Source organism: Octopus sinensis, linkage group LG12 (assembly GCF_006345805.1).
Source record: "Octopus sinensis linkage group LG12, ASM634580v1, whole genome shotgun sequence".
Taxonomy (NCBI): domain Eukaryota; kingdom Metazoa; phylum Mollusca; class Cephalopoda; order Octopoda; family Octopodidae; genus Octopus; species Octopus sinensis.
The window spans coordinates 29,587,105-29,600,669 of NC_043008.1; the positions used below are offsets into that span (position 1 = coordinate 29,587,105).

The 13,565-nt window shown below is 32.7% G+C and overlaps 1 protein-coding gene across 6 annotated transcripts in view; it reads left to right on the top strand.

Annotated features, from left to right (window-relative positions):
- Positions 1-13,565, top strand: part of LOC115217977 (protogenin A-like) — a 1,479,291-nt gene that overhangs the window by 338,753 nt on the left and 1,126,973 nt on the right. For all 6 annotated transcript variants that reach the window (XM_036507815.1, XM_029787710.2, XM_036507814.1 and 3 more), the window contains one exon: positions 3,535-3,605. The gene's annotated coding sequence lies outside the window, so the exon portion shown is untranslated. The remainder of the gene's footprint in view (positions 1-3,534; positions 3,606-13,565) is intronic.

Below are 13,565 nucleotides of genomic sequence, written 5' to 3' on the forward strand. Positions count from 1 at the left end.
GTTATCACGCCGGGCAAAATGCTCGGTAAAAATTCGCCTGTCTCTATGTTCTGAGTTCTTATTGAACCGATGGCGACTGTTCTGTTTATTCCCATCCTTTTTGGCATCGATAAAATAAGTACTAGTTTAGTACTGCAGGTCGATGTTATCAACTAATTCTCTATCCCGAAATTTCTGTCCTTCTGGCTAAGTTTGAAATTAGTATATACCGGTTTATACACTGGCGCAGGCGTTTCTATGTTGGAAGAAGCTTGCTTCCCAACGACATGGTTCCGGGTTGAGTCCCTTGAGCAAATGTGTTCTACACTAGCCTCCGGCCGACCAGAGTATTGTGTGCGTATTTGATAGACAGAAACTGAAAGAATCTTGTCGTATACATTTATGTATATAAATGTGAGTATCTTTGTGCATGCCCTCACCACCGCTTTACAATGATTGCTGGGGATTTTATCTCCATGCAACATAATACCGAGTTTTAAAAAATAAGCCATTTCTTCTACTAGAAATCCTTGAAGGTGGTGCCCCAGCATAGCCGGAGTCAAATGACTGAGACAAGTTAATGGGACATATTTACGAGTATGTAAACGACTTTACAGGCTAAATGAAAAACTTGTTCTGTTTTTGAGAATTAATTGCCTTTATAGATTACATTCAGATTTCGTTATACGAGTTTCAGCATTTCGTTATTTAGGTTCGGGTGATATTTGCATATTCATCATACACATATTAGCAGATTACCAATCAATAATGATGGGTGAACACATCGCTAATTGTATAGTGTTTGAACTCTTACTACACAGAAACATGATGGCTACAATCATTGGTGTCTCCCCACAAGTGACTCGTTCACATGTTACAAACGACGACTGCAAAGTATATTCTATTTTAAGGACAATCAAATAAAGTAGCAGTTAATTACTGGTTTTAATACAATCCAGAAAAATCAAGAATCACTATTTTCGTTCCCATATGACCCATGCTAGAGAAAAAATATCATCATCATCATCATCATCATCATCATCATCATCTTCATCTTCATCATCATCATCCTCGTCATCATCATCATTATTATTATTGTTGTTGTTGCTTCCGTTGTTATTATTATTACAACAGCATGCTAGCAGAATAGTTAATACGCCGCCGAAATTCTTAGCGATATTTCGTCCGTCATACGTTCCGACTTCTAATTCTGCTTGTCATCTACCTGTCATCTACCTGTTGATAAAATGAGTACTAGTCTAACACTAGTGACAATGTAATTAGACTTATACTCTTGAAATCACTATTATGATTATTGTTGTTGCTGTCGTCTTCATTATTATTATTACAACACTGAGCTGATAGAATAATTGTACGCCGGTTAAAATGCAAAGAGGCATATTGTTTGTCTTTACTTTCCGATTTCAAAATCCGCTGAAGTTGACTTTGTTTTTTATCCTTTCGCGGTCCACAAAATAATTACCAGTTGAGCACTGGAGTCGAGGTAACAGACTAGTCCTCTCCCCCAAATTTCAGTCATTGTGCTTCTTGTAGAAGGGATTTTTATTCTTATTATTAAAGATATGTGGCATAGCAAAGTCGCCAGCATGCCGTATCAAATGCCCAAGGGCGTTACGTCCGCCTTCAAGTTCCTAGTTCATCTGTCGCCGAGGTCGAATTAGCCTTTCATCATTTCAGGGTGTAGGAAATATGTACCAGATGAGCACTTGGGTCGATCAACTCGACTAGACCACCTTCACGTTAATTCACGTCTTGTTACGTTCCTATATGAGAGAAAATTCTTCTACATCTTCTCTTCTTCTTGTTCTTGTTCTTGTTCTTCTTTTTCTTGTTCTTGTTCTTGTTCTTGTTCTTGTTCTTGTTCTTCTTCTTCTTCTTCTTCTTAATATTATTATTATTATTATTATTATTATTATTATTATTATTATTATTATTATATTATTATTATTATTATTATTAAATGCGGCGAGATACTAGAATCGTTACCAAAAAGAGCGAAATGCTTAGCTATTATTTTTTCTGACCCCTTTTGCTCGGAGTTCCAGTTACGACCAATTAGGTTCTCCTTTTATCCTTTCGTGGTTGTTAAAATAGGTATCACTTGGGTGTCAATGTAATCGACTGCTCTCAATAGAATCGAACTTCCTCTTCCCTCATAATTGCTGATCTTGTATCAGTTTTAGAAAGGATTATTAATGTATATATTGTTATTCTTATTATCATCATTACTAACGTTTATACTTCACAAGAGTTTATACTTTAGTGTCATCGAATCTGTCGTTAGCTATTGTGGTTTTATTCTCGATTTCCTCCTTTATATATGAGCGAATATTTTTCACTATTGCTGTGCCAAAAATAAAAGTAAAAAACTCAGTTATCGTAATATATTTCCGTTGTAACAATATCAATATAAACCAATAAAACTAATAACAACGTTTAAAGATAATAGTTTGATGTTCTTTAAAAGTAGATGCTTTGTTAAACAGTAAGTCATTTTATACTTGGTATGGGAATATGAAAGCAGAGAAATGGTGATAAAACTATTGCAAATCAAACATGCTCTGTTGTTTATTATATCCCAAATATATTAGTCGGCGAGCTGGCAGAACGGTTAACACGCCTGAAGCAGAATGCTGAGTGGCATTTCGTCCGTAGTTACATCTTAGAGGCCAAGTTCTGCTAAGTTCGACTTTTGGGGTTCAACACAATAAGCACTAGCTGAGTGTTGAGTTCTATGTAAATTGCTACCCCTTGCTAAATTTAAAATCCCTATAACTTCATTACATATGTTCAAATCGTTTTGGAGGATGTCTAAGAATGTCTTATTGCGTATAACCTTCTAATTTGTCAACCATTTACACCAAAATATGTATAGGTTGTTGACAAATACAAGTAAATTATGGATTGTTTGCTTACAATTGCTTTAGTTTCATAAAGGAATATGGCTGTCAATTTGTTTTCTGTTGAATTGTCTTCAAGTCAATTGTTCCTTAAAATAAGATAAAAGTAATTTCCTGATAGGGTTAAAAATACTGTATCATTCAAAACACTGACTTGTAATAAAACAAAAATCATATGTGATTATGATCAGTCAAAATGTATTGCAAAGATTAATTTTTTTTAAATATTGCTTCTCTAAAAATTAAACACCACTGGTCCATAATATGAATACGGAGGTTAGATTAACAGCAAATTACAGATGTAATGTACGCAGAGAGATATAATTAAGCATATGTTACACGCATACGATAGAATTATTTGTAACATTATTAGTAACATATATACGCTTATAAATAACAGCAATTTAGCAAAATCGTGTTCTAGCTCCGGAACGTTAATCACAATATAGATCAAATTTCCAGTAAGCTGTCTATGATATTACGCGAATTGCTATTAGGTTTCATCCACGAATTAAATCATAAGAATTCGTCAGTGATTAGTACAACTTTTCTCGTGAGGAGACTATAAATGCTAACTGTTCACTTTCTTTTTGTATTCATTTGTCTAATATCTCTTCCTTTTCTGTCATTTCAGGTAAGTGAATTATAAAGGAAGTCATATATCATGAGTAGAAACAATGACGGAAGTATACAGACACAAGTCAGGTATTAACATTAAAATATAACACTCTATGAAAAAAAATTTCAGTTCATCACACATGAATGTTAATCCAGATTCTATGAACAAATATAAGTATATACACACACATACACACATACACAAACACACACACATACATACATATACATATATATGTATATTTTTACAAATATATAATATATACAGACATATATAAAATATATATATATGTATATATACATAAAAATAGACACACATGTATTTGTTCTCAAGTATACAAAAACACGTAACTAAAATGTGCATAATTGTAAATTTATTCATTATTATACATCTTTATACGTCTTAACACGTTATCATATATGTTCCCAATTATGCATATATGTGTGTGTATACACGATATATATGTGATGTATAAAATTGTACATATATATTATTTGTAAACAAACCCAAAGTCTTTATGAGATACGAAAAAAAGCGATTATGAAAGTCTTTTATACCATAATAACTACATTATTATATATCATAATATTAATAATGTATATATATGTACATACACACATGCCCGTTTACTGTGCACAGTAAACACGTCTATCTCGATAAACGTATGGATAATTTCGCACACTTACACATTCAACATTCTGTTAGTGTGACGATACAATTTAAAATCTAAAAGACGTATATTGATCTAGGTTAACGTAGAGCGTTTTTTTCTGTCATATTACTGCGTAAATATGTGTGTGGTTGCATGTATGGGGTGAGTGTGAGCTCTCTTTACGTTTATTGGCATTTGTGTTTCCAAGGACTAAACAATTTTGTTAGACATACATGTTTCACTTGTATGTTACTGTCTATGAGAGTTCTGTGTTTGTATTGCTGTTTGAAAGTAAGTATACATTATAAAGAAAACTGTCAATCGATATAGCAAACTTACTTACATTTTGAAGGATCACAAACCAAATTTTTTTACTAACCCATCATTAAGGCTTATCTGCCCTTCTAGCTCTGACATCGGTATCCTTAGTAAAAATATACTAGATAAATATATTCCTAATTTAATCAAAACATTAAAACTTAGTTTATGGACTAATTCATTTGAAGTAGTTGACTGGTTTAGTTCTATTAACAATAAGGTGAGTACAAAGTTTATCCAGTTTGATATTTCCAATTTTTATTCATCTATTAATCCAATAGTACTTAATAAGGCACTTTGGCTTGCTCATAACAAAGCTGGTCTCACCCGAGAAGAAATTAATGTTGTGTTGGCAGCCAGAAGATCTATTATTAAATTTGATGATAAGTTGTGGGTCCGTAAAGACACACCAGATAGTTTCGATATACCAATGGGAAGTTCTGATTCAGCACAGATAGCTTATTTGGTCTGTATACATATTCTTTTTGAAATGGCTGAAGAGTTTCCTAACATTTATGGAGGTCTATATCGTGATGATTGTTTACTTTACCTCCAAAATGTTTCCAACCAAAAGGTACAAAAACTTAAGGATAGTTTAGTTAATTTTTTCAGTAGAATGGGCTTAAAAATCGTTTTTGATGACGATCTGACGAAGGCCAACTTTTTAGATATTACGCTTAATTTACACAGTGACTCTTACTTCCCATATCATAAACCGTTGACCAATCTTAAGTACATTAGCAAATTTAGTAATCATCCTGGAGCAATTACTAAGAACTTAGTTAAGAATATTTCATTTAGATTATGTAAATTATCTACTAATGTTGATATTTTCAATAATAACGCTGAATTCTATAACTCTGCCTCAATCAAAGCAGGTTATACAGAAACAAATTTCTACATTGATTCTGCTCAGTCTAATTGTAAATTCAATAATGGAGATAAGATTTCTAGTCGTAAAAGAATTATTGATAACAAACATAACTTACGCGCCGATACAAAGCGAATGAAGGCAGATAACCCTTATTTAATTCCCTATTATCGATCTAAGAGTAAATATAACACCTTCAAAAGTAATTACGCTATGATTACTAGTAAAAATATTTGGTTAATAATTCCTTACGGGAGACAAATTAAATCTAATCTCCTACTGCTGTTTCGTCAAGCTATTGCTGGGAATTTTCCAAAAAATTCTAGATATTACTCTATAATCAATTCACATAAGGTTAGGATAGGTTTTTCAAACACAAAAAATCTTTTGCAAATCATATCTTCTCATAATAACAAACTGTTAAATATTAATACATTTACTAATACTAACATTAATTTACTTTATACCATCCAACCCTCTAGAAATATTAATAACAAGGTTATTGTATCTGAAGTCAATTCCAATAGAATTAAGTTTAAGTCAAGTAACTCTAAGATTAAAAATTCTATATACCAGTGTATAATCACTACTCGTAATAAAGTACGATTTTACATTGGAAGCACATCGTTAGAGTTATCTTTAAAAATTCTATCGATTACTGAACATTTAGGGTAGAAATAAACGGAATAGTACCGGTCTCAGCAAACTGATTTGGGATTTAAAAGACCACAATGAACAATTTCATTCAGAATGGTCGATCCTCTCAATTTCGATACCATATGACAAAGGCAAGAAATTCTGTCTTCTCTGTAATTCTGAGCTATTTTTCATTATTTTTTCTAAAAATACTCTAGTAAACACGGTTATAGAGCGAGCATACAGATGTAAGCATTGGAAAAAACATACATTTAGTGCATATAAGTAGTCTCTATCATTATATATAATTTAAACCTTAATTTCCTTTATATTTAACATTCACTATTAATATCCTTACTCTTTCTGTTAGCTACTTATGACGTTATATCATATAACGTTTTTTAAACAATATTAATAGCGTTCTGTCTATCGCTATACAAATACATCATTTTTTGCTAAAATGTCTTATGGACGAGTTTCGTTTTTTTCACTTTCCTGAGGAGAAGTTTGCATTGTTTATACCATTTATTCTTTTGAATAGTTTCAGTGGAATTTTCGAAACATGTGTCGAAAGTAAAAATATTTGATTACACCTGCGTTAACTCCATTTTTTATTCATATTATTCAAAATATTCAACATAAATATGAAGTTTCTACCTTTATAAACAAGGAGTTACAACACCTTTACTTGTGAGATTTTTGCTGCCCTGGTAACTATTTATTTATTTTTCCGTGTTAATTGTTAACAAGGTAAAAATACACTTATCTATTTATATATATATATATGTGTCTGTGTGTGTGTGTGTGTGCGTGCGTGTGTGTGTCTGTGGATATACATCCATAATCCAGTTCTATATTTAAGAGAAGAGGAATTATGTACTTTATTTACATAATTTACAATTGACAGGTATTTGTCCTCATCTTCTTTCTTGTTAACACCACGTTTCGGCTGATATACCCACCGGCCTTCATCAGGTGCCTTCAGGAAATTTCGAACCTGGTTGTCATTCCTAAAGTATTCTTCGTTGTTGTTGTTGTTGTTGTTGTTGTTGTTATTATTATTATTATTATTAGTATTATTATTATTATTATTATTATTATTATTGTTGTTATTATTATTGTTATTATTATTATCATTATTATTATTATTATTATTATTATTATTATTATTATTATTATCATTATTATTATTATTATTATTACAACAACATTGAAAAATACCTTAGGGATGAGAACCCAGTTTCGAAATTTCCCCAAGACACCTGAGATGAGGTTGGGGAGTATATCAAGCGAAACTTAGTGTTAAAATCAAACAAGATGAGGACAAATAGTGTATATATATATATATATATGAACACACACATCTTTATTCCTATTTCTTTCGTTACAAGTGAATAAATGAGAGAGGTGTCCATAGTGGACTGGAACATTGATTTGACATACTTGTGCCTTCGCATGTCATAAGGTTAATGTTTCACGACTTCTATTCGATGAAATCAGGTCATACAGGGGTAACATATTTAAGATCTTAGTCGAACAAATCTACCTAATTACTACTTTATTAAGTATGCTACTTATTCTAAAGCAAGACGCTGTGAAGCAGTGTCAGGGGACAAGAGCAACACAAGAAGAAAAACAGACCCACATACACACACATAGATATTATATATATACACACACAAGTACATACACATAATTATGTATATATACATACGGTTATATATACATATATATCTTTTACTCTTTTACTTGTTTCAGTCATTTGAGTGCGGCCATGCTGGAGCACCGCCTTTAATCGAGCAACTCGACCCCGGGCCTTATTCTTTTGTAAGCTCAGTACTTACTCTATCGGTATCTTTTGCCGAACCGCTAAGTAACGGGGACATAAACACACCAGCAATGCTAGGGGGACAAACACACACACGTATATATATATATACATATATACGACGGGCTTCTTTCAGTTTCCGTCTACCAAATCCACTCACAAGGTTTTGGTCGGTCCGAGGCTATAGCAGAAGGCACTTGCCCAAAGTGCCACGCAATCTACTTACAGCACAGCCACTCCTGCGCCTATACATAAATATACATATACATAAATATACATAAATTATATATATATGCATATACATAAAAATATGTAAATTAAACATGTGTATTTGTATAAATATATATGTGTGCGCGTGTGTATAAAGATATACACACTCACATACCCAGCGATGAGTATATCCATAAAAAGTTATATACACCCAGACACGCATACGTACATACATACACACATAAATACACATAAACATGCATATCGAATGGAAAAAAGACGTGTATATATATAGGCAGGTGTTTTCGTCAATGCATTGCCATGTGGTTCAGGAAATTGCGTTTCAATCAAGAGATGTATTGTTCCTTCCTATCTCGTGTCACCTTGGGAAAATTAACTCTAAAATATTCCGGGCCCATTCAATGCCATTTGAGTGAATTTTGTGGCGGTGGAAGCTTATATATATATATATATATATTAATATATATTTCTTTTTGTATGCCTTTGACTATCATTATAATCCTACACCGCTCGGTAAAATTCTATTGTTCACGCAATACACCGGTTTGTCAAAAGCTATCGATACAATATGGGCCAAACAAATGTGAATATTGGGTTCAATCTGTTCGATGATTGAGAGATGTAGAAGATAAAACACACACACACACACAGAGATAGGTAGATAAATAGATATATATGTATAAATATATATATATATATATATATATATATTATATATATATATATATAATATATATATATATATATATATATATATATATATGTATGTATGTATGTATTATGTATTTATTTATCTTTCTAACTATCTATATCTATAGTAACCAATGAAATTCCAACTTAGTCTGATATTCCCGCGTTATTATCTGCAAATTTTACAGTTTTACAGTGTTACAACTTTTCGATATTAATAAAGCTAGTACTTTCATGCGTAACACAACCGTCATGTTTATGTAGTAAGCGTCATGTTGACAAATATAGTGGAATGATTTGTGTTCCAAATACACTCCGATGTGTTCCAGCAAGCTGAATTTAAATGATGCATTATTCTTTACATAATCAAGCAAAATCGGATATATATATATATAGTCACATATGCGAGTATATATATATATATAATATATATATATATATATATATAGTCACATATGCGAGTATATATATATATATATATATATATATATATATATATAAATATGGGTGTATGTACATTTGTATATATGTATATTTACTTGTCTATAAATGTACATACGTGTTTGCAAAACACACACACGCCGATATATACATACACATACATATATACAAATCATTACAGCACTGATACTATCACAGAATTGTAAAGGTATGCATATAATCACAGATTCCCGCTTTGTTATATTTGTGATTGTGCTTTTACGCAAACAGAACAGATTATGTGTTTATGTCTCTATACATATACATGCTAAAGAATCATACTTTATGATTAATATTTGTATCATTATTTTTTATATATTTTGTTGGTATTATTACCTTTTCCTATGACATTTCCAATTGATAAAATTATTTTCTTACTTTCACTATTTATACTTATATTAAAGAAATAATCTTCATCATTATTACTATAAATATCATAATTTTTTACTTATATTACTACTATTTCTATTGTTATTAATACTTCTATTTTATTCTCTTTTTACTATTAATGGATAATTACATTTTATTACCAATTTCTGTTTTTTCCTTTTTTTGTAATTATTTGTGTAATACCATTACTATTTGTTAATACCTAAATATATAGGTAATTATGTATAAACGTATGTATTTATGTGTATGCTTATATAAAATTAATATGTGGTATATCAAATGCGTATGGGTCTAATATAGCTATGCATGTAAGTACCAGTATATGTGAGCATATGTGTGTCTGGGTCTCACAATTATTAATTATTTTTAAGTCGATTTAATTAGATTAGTTATATTTATGGTTATATGGTTAAAATTTATAATGTAAATCTCCCGGTTACTCTCATTAACACTATCACAGATTTCTTGCCGCCACCACTAATTATGGATTCTAGCTTGTGTATTTTGTGTATTTGAATTTTGTTAATTTCCATGTACATTTGTCTGTTAAAATGGTTCCTATACCTTAATTTGTCAATTCTTTTTAGATAATTATCATGCTCACGATATACGTGTTACTGTGCATATGACGTTCTGTGTGAGTCTATAATATAAAGCATGTCCTAGAATTAACTATTTATTTCTATGAAATAGGGTAGATTTCGAAATCAAACTGACAAAATATTTTCCATTACTTAAATATGATACCAAAACAAATAAATATATAAATCTTAAAATCAAAATTTCATTGAAAAATTTCAATATGTACTCCGTCTGTATCCCAGCAAATTTCAGATCTACTCTTAGCATTGCAAAACATATTTTCAAGCATTTCAGGAAATATCTCCTGTTCTGCAAACAAAATTATTGTTGCTAAAGTTCAACTAAATTATTGCTCCATCCTAGAAATGGAGTTAAAGAGCATGATTGCAGCCAAAATGATTTGAAACCCCCCAAAAAATAAAGGAAAACGCTGTCGTGGACAGATAAATGGAATCCAGCAGGGATGAATTGAAATTATATACACTATAGAAATTATAAAATTGCAAACGAAACTAAAGATTCCTGCACTTTTGACACATATGAACCATGATAAACATAAATAGAATTGAGCATTTAAAATGCCCGATTTTACTGAAATGCTGAAATGGATAGATCAAAATCAGTCACCACTATCGCCTCAACACACCACTACTCTCATATCATCACATGGTTATCTGCGATCTGAGAATCTACCATCAAAAGATAAAATCCAGTGACATCTCACCATTCCATCCATTTGACACTACGGATGTTCATAATGCAGACTGGGATGCGATCAACCATTGTCTTTCACAAGTTGATTGGGTCTTCACACACGCACACACCCCACCATCATACATCATGGCAGACATTTGTTGATACTGTAACAAATATATGCGCAAAACATACTCCGTTAAGATCAGTATACATATGTAATTGCAGAAACCCTAGAAATAGAAGAGCAATTATCAAAAAAATAAAAAAAGAACAAAGAAATCAGCCAACTTAAATACTGCCAGCAGCAATGCACCCATTCGACTGATATTGTATTACACGGATCGAAAAAACACAACCTCCAAGAAAACATGATGATCATCGTTAACAGACAAAGAGAAGCCGAGGAGAGTTGGGCCATTGAGAAAATAAAACTCAACACGAAAATGTTTTGTTCATTTGCAAAAAAACAAAGGCGCTGCTTTCACTGTTCGTCCTCTGGTTGATGAGAACAACATTCTACATGATGATGCCAAATCCATGTGCGAGTTACTGCAGAGACAATACTGCTCTGCCTTCATTAATGCTTATGCAGTTGATCTGGCTAGTATCAGTAATGCAAACCCTCAACTAACCATATCTGACATAAATTTTGATGCTCATGATATCCTCCCAGAAATAGATAACATCAAGCACAACTCGGCAGTAGGTCTCGATAAGTTCCCATCCACTGTCCTGAAGATGTGGTGACATCAAATAGCAACCCCTCTAATTGAACTCTGAAGAAACTCACTTGATGTAGGCTACATTCCTAATCATTTTCTTTACAAGTCTAGTCTCCAAACATGGAAACAAATTTCTTGCAGTGAACTACCATCCGATTTCACTCACTTATATTATTTAAATATTTGAGAGGGTGGTGAGATCACGAATAACTCACTTCCTCGAAGACAACAAAATGCTGAACCCTAACCAGCATGGTTTTCCGTGATGGCAAGGAATGCCTGTCGCAGCTTCTGCACCATTTTGATGACTTCTTAAAATCGTTAGGAAAAGGCTCCAACACTGACGTCATATACCTTGATTTTAGGAAGTCTTTTGACAGAGTGGACCACAGAATCCTGCTGAAGAAAACGTCCAACGTTGGAGTCGGTGGAAAGCTGCTGCAGTGGATAAAGTGTTTCCTGACGAACAGAATCTAACATGATCTGCTTGAAGGAATACGATCCAACTCTGCAAGTGACAGTAGTGCTCTTGCACAAGCTACTGTGTTGAGACCACTCCTCTTCATTATTTACATGAACGACATTGTAGACGTCATCAAACTTCTACATTGAAAACCTTTGCAGATGATTCCAAACTCCAGAAAGCCATAAACAGCATGGAAGACCCAGCAATAGTGCTCCAAGATTTCGGAGGAATATGATACCACCACATGCCCACATTTGGGTCCTTAATTATGTGTTAATTAGCATGAGAAGAATTGGTAGGACTTCCTTCGAGGAAAATGGAAACACGTAAAAAAGAAAACGTGAGCTCTCCCTCAACCCCACACTGTATTTATAAGTAATGGCGGGAAACATACAAAGCATGCACCCCCTCTCTCACCTTTCCTGGCTTTCTCTTCTTTCTCACTTTCTCCCTTCTTTTACGTTACTCTGTTCCTTTCCTTTTTTCTCGTCGCTCCTTAATTCTTCTATCCTTCTGCCTCTACATCTCTCCCCTCTCTCCACACACTCCAGCTTAATTTAATTCGTCTTTAGTCGAAAGAAACCTGTGGTTAGTCCTATTATTTGCATTTGTATTTGTGTACCATTTCTCTGTTTTGTCGTGCTTCCTTTCGTATACATTCGCTGCTTTCGTCCAAGGAAGCTAGTGCTCTTAGCTTAGATTTTCCTTGGAACTAACCAGATTGGTGCAATCTCGAGTATAACCAACCGAAATGTCAAAGATAATCTGGAACTCGAAAGAAAACTCCGAATGACACGTCCTTGTTTTCTTGATTCTTCTTGTCTCTCTTTTCTATCATCTGTCTGGATGTTTTGCGTTCTTGCCCCATTTTTTGTATTACTTTACACACACACACACATATATATATATATATGTGTGTGTGTGTGCGTGCGTGTGCGTGTGTGTGTGATATTTATAATCTAGAAATACTTCTATTTCCACACATATCTATATGTGTGTGTGTTTACCGATACACACATATACACTCACACAGAGAGTAACATATACACATCTATATACAGGTAGTTATTTTTGTGCTAGACATTTAATGTGACTCATCCCCTATCTATGTCCAAGTGATAAGATGTTTATGCCTGCATTATATATACACGCTAATCTATAATAGCTATGACACCATATTACCCACTTTTTGCTAATACAATTTTTTGTGAATATACTTTTACAAAACCTCCCAGCAATGATATTTATAACAATCTTAAGTATTACATCATTGTGTATTTATATGTGTGCGTAAACATGTAGTTGCACAATCGTGGATGGCTTATGTGAATGCGTGTGCAAGTGAGTGTATATGTGTTTCTTTGCATGGGCGTGTGCTTGTACGTGCTTGTGCGTGTATGTGTGTGTTTTGCATATGTATATACCCATATATAATTAGTGAACACCCATGATTACATGCATACACATGTATGCTTATAAAAGTG